Source organism: Hevea brasiliensis, chromosome 17 (assembly GCF_030052815.1).
Source record: "Hevea brasiliensis isolate MT/VB/25A 57/8 chromosome 17, ASM3005281v1, whole genome shotgun sequence".
Classification (NCBI taxonomy): Eukaryota; Viridiplantae; Streptophyta; class Magnoliopsida; order Malpighiales; family Euphorbiaceae; genus Hevea; species Hevea brasiliensis.
In genome coordinates this window covers 48,683,259-48,690,120 of record NC_079509.1, presented here as the reverse complement: position 1 = coordinate 48,690,120, position 6,862 = coordinate 48,683,259, and the positions used below count along the sequence as shown (strand labels likewise).

At 40.4% G+C, this 6,862-nt stretch overlaps 1 pseudogene; it reads right to left on the bottom strand.

The window, feature by feature from the left end:
• Positions 1-5,688: 5,688 nt before the first annotated feature.
• LOC131175649 (U6 spliceosomal RNA) lies at positions 5,689-5,751 on the bottom strand (annotated as a pseudogene).
• Between the last annotated feature and the right edge of the window lie 1,111 nt (positions 5,752-6,862).

Genomic DNA, 6,862 nt, shown 5'->3' with positions numbered 1-6,862 from the left:
ATGGCAAATACAGATCCAAAAACATATTAAAAGAGTTTTAATATGTTGTTTATCATTGAAATCAAATAGATAAAAATAAATCTTGCATGGTGCATGTGACCCCAGGTGAAAATTTTTGAATTCAATGGTATAATCTTGTGTTTTTCACGCTTCCGTTCCTTCACTGGGTTGCCATTGCCTCTGAGCTCAAGCTCATCAAAAGGCTAAGAAGATCATCGATACTTTCAGGGCCCATTCGGGTTCGATCCTTAGGAAAGCAGATCATAGCGCTCAAAACTTTCACTAAGTCAAGGTTGCCCCACACCGATCTATTCTTCTTTAATGATTGGAGTAGTATTCTAGCACCTTGGGAGAGAGGTCACCCAAATGAGACTCCCACCCTTGAGAATTCGCCCTCTGTAGGCAAAAAGATCGGAGGTTGGGAAGGAGGTTCAGATCAAGTGGGAGGCTTTAGAGTGATGCACCTCTAGGATTGGTTGCTCTAGGATTTGAGCCTCAGAGCTCGTCTCTTCAGTTCAAGCTCTCTTCCGAGCCTCAACTCATTTCATTTCTGGCACCTTCCTACTAAGCTCCTTATTCCTCTTTCGAGCTTCTTTCGCAGTCTCACCTCCCATCATAGCTACACAGAAAAGCAAGTTAGTGAGATTGCTAGGACTAAGAGATTAAAGATTCGAGTTTTACCCATCCCAGGACCGAGATTAGAGAGTTGCAGTCGGATGCTCTCATAGGCGATCACGTTCATCATCCACCACTTCAGCTCGGCCATGATCACATCCAAACATGAGTATCTATAAGTGATCGCTTAGCTTTTTAGTTCCTTCACCATGGCATCCTCCATATCATTTAAAGTGATCTTCTCTTCTAGTTTTGGGACTAAGTAATTCCAAATCTATGGGATCCCTTTGAAACCATAGGGATCTTTCCTGTTGAGGATGAAAAATTGATCTTTTTAGTCTTTGAGCGAAGAGGGGAGATTGGTGAAGAGACCGCAGTTCGGCTTTGCTTGAAAGAATTAAAATTCGTCATCTTTTCGCTGAGCAAGCCTGTATAGTTCGGCGAACACCTTCACTATAGGCTCAAGTCCCTTAGCTCAGCAAAGACCTCTAAAGGCCACCAGAGTCCGCCAGGAGTTTGGATACACTTGAGCTACACAAACTTGGTGATACCTCAGAATATCTTTGTAAAATTGCACCAAAGGGAACCGTAGCCCAGCCTTCAGTTATTCTTCATACACCATGATTAGATCTCCCTCCTCAAAGAATTGATCAGCTCAAAGATCCCCTTGACAACTGATGAGCTTGAAAGAGTTGGTTGGGAGATTGAATTCTAGGCTAATTAATTAGAGATCGGTTATCCCAAGGATTGATGGGAGCTCGTCCACAAGTAGGTTTTCCTTCCTCGTGACCGAAGCTTGCTGTTAGCTGGGCCCAGCAGGCTAATTGGTGGTCGGAATGGTAGTTGTAGTAGGTTCAAATCGCCTACTCGGTCTAGTCTCATCACCTTCTTCAGAGGTCCATGAAAAGTGAATGGAAGGCAAGCTTGGAACACTCTGATCATTGGTGCCGCTCATTTTTACGCAATGAAATTAAAACTGACCATGAAAAGATGAAAGTATCACTAGATTGCAAATCGGTGCAGGAAAAGCTAGGGAAATGGAAAGAGTGTCGAGAGGTTTGAGGAATAAAGAGAGAAAAGTGTGAGAATAACTGAACCCCCCCTTCTATTTATACTCGTCCGAGTATTAAATGCTCGCGAGACCCTAAGTGGCACATCGATAAGCGGAAGATTTAATTGTATCCCAATTCTCTATGCATAAAGAGAAGATTCTAAAAGGGGGAGTGATCAGACATGTGAGATCGATTGAAAGGACTGACCAGAGATCGGGTAAGAGAGATTCCGAACAAAAGAGATCGACTGAAGAAGGTATTAGTTAGGAGACTGATCAGAAGGGTAATCAGAACCATGGAAATAATAAAGAACATAATAAATAAATAAAATAGAATAAATACATAAATAAATTGAGCTTAAATAAAAGAGTCCATTTCATTTCCAAAAGATTAGATTACATCATTTGGGCGATCTCCCAAGCCCGATCATTAATTATAGATATTTCTACCTACTCTACCCTACATTCTACCCATCTTGTTTCCACAGTTCAGACACCTGCCAATCTCAAGATGTTGTTTAAAAGATACGTAGAGATTAGGAGAGTAGCTCTCATCAACTATGGTAAAGACTACGGATAGCTCGTTATCATCGTCGATATCATCGACCAAAACTGAGCTATAATCGAGACCCCTAAGATGGTTAGGAGCCAAATGAACTTCAAGAGGCGGCCACAGATATCAAGATTGAAATTAGCAGTCCCCTTGCCCGAGATTGGTCTTTGGCTCGGACTAATAGGCCGATTGGAGATTGGAACGGCAGTCATTTTGGACCCAGATTAGCACTTTAGTCCAGTTCCCCTGCCATTATCAGATGACATTCTCGTAATTCTCTAACTGTCAGTGTCATCCATTTTCAGGCGACAGGCAAAAGAAGTTATCGAAAAAAGATCAAAGCAGTCGTCATGTTGAAAATTAATGTCGGAGATGTAAGGCATGGTGGAAGAACACGTTGAAAATTAACCAGAGAAGGAAATGTGAGAATGGCAGCCTATTACCCCCTAGTATATATAGGCCTAAGCATTTAATGCTCACAGAACTCGAAGCGACTCATCAGTAAGTGGAGAATTTAATGCTTCCTCGATATTCAATGTTCACCGATATAGACCAGACATAGAGGATGGGTAAAAAAGAGATTAGGGAAGCAAGAAGAGATCGGACATGGAAAGGGTCAGTATAAGAGGTCAGGCGAGAAGGTCTCAAAGTTGCCAACCATAATGAGAGATCGGGTAGGGGAACAAGATACAGAGATCGGGTTGATTAAGAAATGGCCAATAAAGATCGGAAGGTTTGAAAAATTAGGAGTTCAGGAGTTACTTTCAGCTATGACCCTTGATTTTCAAGATCAACTCCGCCACCATCAGAACTAAGTTGGTTAAAGCATTTGCGGTACGAACCAATCTCCACCATCCACCCCATTTGTAAGGATGAACCCGAACCATTGGATCTGAGGTGGTTAAAACATTTTGGTATGCCTCAATCCACACAAATGATCTCACTTGTAAGGATGAATTTTAGGCCATTAGATTAAAGTAAATAATAGATTTAGCACCTTTCATTCTCAGCCTTTGGATCCATTCTATAAGGCAAAACCCCCAGCCATTGGATTAGAGAGAAAAGGACAAATGAGTCTTGAGCTAAATCTCAGCCTTTAATTCTTGGTCTCTTTAATTCCTGACCTTTAGATTTGGTCCCTCTAAATCTACACCCTTCAACCTCGCCATCTGAAATCCTGATCGTTCATTTGAAGACCCCCATTCCCTATAAATACCTAAATGCTTCACTGCAGAAGGGGTCTTTAGTTTTGGAGTCTTGGTCTTTGGGGATTTGAATCTATCGTTTGGTCCTGAGTTCTTGGTCTTTGAGGTTTCCCTCATGCTTTGAGCTTTCATCTTCAAGTTTCAATCTCTAGTTTTTGTCTTCCTCTTGAAATATAGAGTCACTGGTGCAAAAGGGACTTTAGAAATGTGTTTTCTAAAGAATCTTAACTCTAGAAGTCTTAATACTTTGGCCCCTTTCTTTAGTAGAATTGTTCAGCAGCTCGGTGGTCTAGTCTCAGTTTGTCATTGGGATCCCACCCCTATCGCTTTCATCATTCCAAAAGGCGCTCTTGGTCAGCTCATCCTCAGCAAACCCATTTGGACGCAAGACATCAGCATTAGCCCTCCCGTAATCCTCATAGCCCTTTACAGGTAAATGCCCTAATAGTCCTTCCTCCGATTGGGTACAATTAGGTTGTATTTGTTACGTAAGCTAGAATCTGAACTATTAGAACATTTAATCACACCAAACTTTTAGATAAAATTCGAGTTAGATTAGTCTATCTCACAAATTTTACTTTTTGCCAGTTATAGTAACACATATGTCATTTCAAAAGTATACTTCTCTTTACTTTTAGTAGTGTGAGAATAAGAGTTCGAGTGGTATAAATGTTACTTGAGATTCTGAAGAATAGTGAAGAGTTCGAATAGGAGGGGTGAGGTAAAAAACAAGGTGATAACATGGAGAGTTTAGATTTGATTAAAGAGATCAGGAATAAGGAAAGTGAAAGGGTCTGACATAATGACTTCGGCTCAATGTAAAGAGTTCAGGTAGTGATCGGAAATGATAAGGGCGAGAAGGTCAGGTATAAGTTTAGGTAAATATAGAGAGTTCAGGTGACTAATTAGAGATCATAAATGAAGAGAGCAAGAAAAGAGTTCGGATAGTAAGAAAGAGATAAGAAAGTAACGCGCAATTTGCCATTTAGCATATTCACATAGAATCGTTTATTCTTTTTTTGAATATTCCTATCCTTTTAGTGGGAGTTCAGGAGAGAGTCCTTTCCTTGAATCCCTATAGTTTTATGTTTCTATTACAAAGCTCATCTTTTATAAACACGGGAGTTCGAGAGAAAGTCCTTTCCCCAAACCCCTGCAGATTTAAGTTTTTATAAAGCTTATCCATTATAAACACAGGAGTTTGGGAGAGAGTCCTTTCCTTGAACCCCCTCAGTTTTATGTCTGTATTAAGAAGCTCATTCCTTACACAATATGGGAGATTGGGAGAGAGTTCTTTTCTTGAAATCCTTGATGTTGATTTATTTTCACAGAAACCCTATGAACTCTTATTTTTAGCAAAATTTATCAAATACTTTTAAATGTTCGGTTCACGGGAGAGTCTTTCCAAGAACTCCGAATTTTATATTGGGACCCAATGGAGAGTCATTCTTGGAGTCCTAATGCTCATATTATTAAGAGGGAGTTCCTCCTTTAGCTCAGCTTAATCAAATGAAATACTATAGTTGCAAAATATTAAATAGTTTGAGATGAAACGATATGGGTAGAGGTTTTACAGCTAATTATGTCAATGATGGGACTTTTCTTCATTAATTGAGAGTCCTCATTAATGAAGGGAACTCTCTAAGTCTTAATTAGCACATCCCTTTTGCATTAGAGTCCTAATTAAAAGGAATGAAAATCTATAATCGTATTGGTTCATGTATATTCGCTGCACACACCACACCCTCAATGATGAGGTGTAGGAATTTAGTAAAACACATTTATGTATAATAAATTTAATAAACACAACCTCAACTCATTTTAGGGCCATCCCACTTACTCTATTCTTGGGAAATCCAGAATAGTGAAATATCAAACGTTCCTTTAATAAATAATGGAAACTAACATCGTAATTTTAATCCCATTAATATAATCAGTCTTAAGTTATAAAGAGCACATTTTTGAATCTACTTGCCCTCATTGAGTGTAACGATTGGGCTGCAACCACTAGAGGAATTGTCTGCTTTGGCCATAAGCCTCACGATTTTGTCCCATAGGTGGAATAGAGAACTTCCCAGGAGGTCGCCCATCCTAGGATTTCTCTCAAGTGAGCACGCTTAACCCTGGAGTTCTTCCAACTCTCCAGGCCATTCCACCAAAAGGCGCCTCTAGTGATTAGTTCCCCCATTTTATATATATTATTACTTTTTGAACCTAAAACCATCTCTGTGCTTTGCCGATGTAGGATTTGCCTAAGGGACCTTTAAATTTTGGACCATTTCTTGATTTGTGTGTGTCATCCTTGCGCAGGGGCCATGCTAATCTTAAAGGTCCCTTAGGCAAATCCCACATCGGCAAAGCACGGAGATGGTCTTGGGTTCAAAAAGTAATGATATATATAAAATGGGGGAAATAATCACTAGAGGCGCCTTTTGGTGGAATGGCCTGGAGAGTTGGAAGAACTCCAGGGTTAAGCATGCTCGCTTGAGAGAAATCCTAGGATGGGTGACCTCCTAGGAAGTTCTCCATTCCACCTATGGGACAAAATCGTGAGGCTTATGGCCAAAGTAAACAATTCCTCTAGTGGTTGGAGCCCGATCGTTACAATTGGTATCAGAGCCGCTCGCGTGTCCTCTTGGGCGATGGTGGGGCAAACCTCAGCGAGGACGCTGAGTCCCGAAAGGGGGGGAGAAAGGTCCCTTAGGCAAATCCCACATCAGCAAAGTACTGAGATGGTCTTGGGTTCAAAAAGTAATGATATATATAAAATGGGGGAACTAATCACTAGAGGCACCTTTTGGTGGAATGGCCTGGAGAGTTGGAAGAACTCCAGGGTTAAGCGTGCTCGCTTGAGAGAAATCCTAGGAGGGTGACCTCCTGGGAAGTTCTCCATTCCACCTATGGGACAAAATCGTGAGGCTTATGGCCAAAGCGGACAATTCCTCTAGTGGTTGGAGCCCGATCGTTACATTGAGGGACAATGTAGGGTGCCTAATACCTTCCCCACACGTATGCGGACCCTGAACCTAGAATCTCAGTTTTAGAAGTGGCTTTACAATTTTTTTTTAAACAAAAAAATAATAAATGGTTTTCTTTAATTTTTCTTAAAATTAAAGTGGCGACTCCTCACTTTCCCACTTCGGTGAGAATAATTCAGCGACCGCAAAACCCTTACGACAGCTTGGCGACTCCACTGGAGACCAAAGAATTAACCTAGGTTTAGAGGTCCAAAAGTAAATTTAGTCTTGTGCTCTCATAAATTAAAATCGATAATTATGGGTTTAACTTACGAAATTGAAGGCCTTAACATTTAAATTATCACTATTCTTTTTTACTTTTTGATTATTTTAATTATTTGACTTGTTTTGTAGTAAGCATCATTTAAATTCCCCTAAATAAGGAAGAGGTAGATATGTCCCTTTACACACTTAACACTTA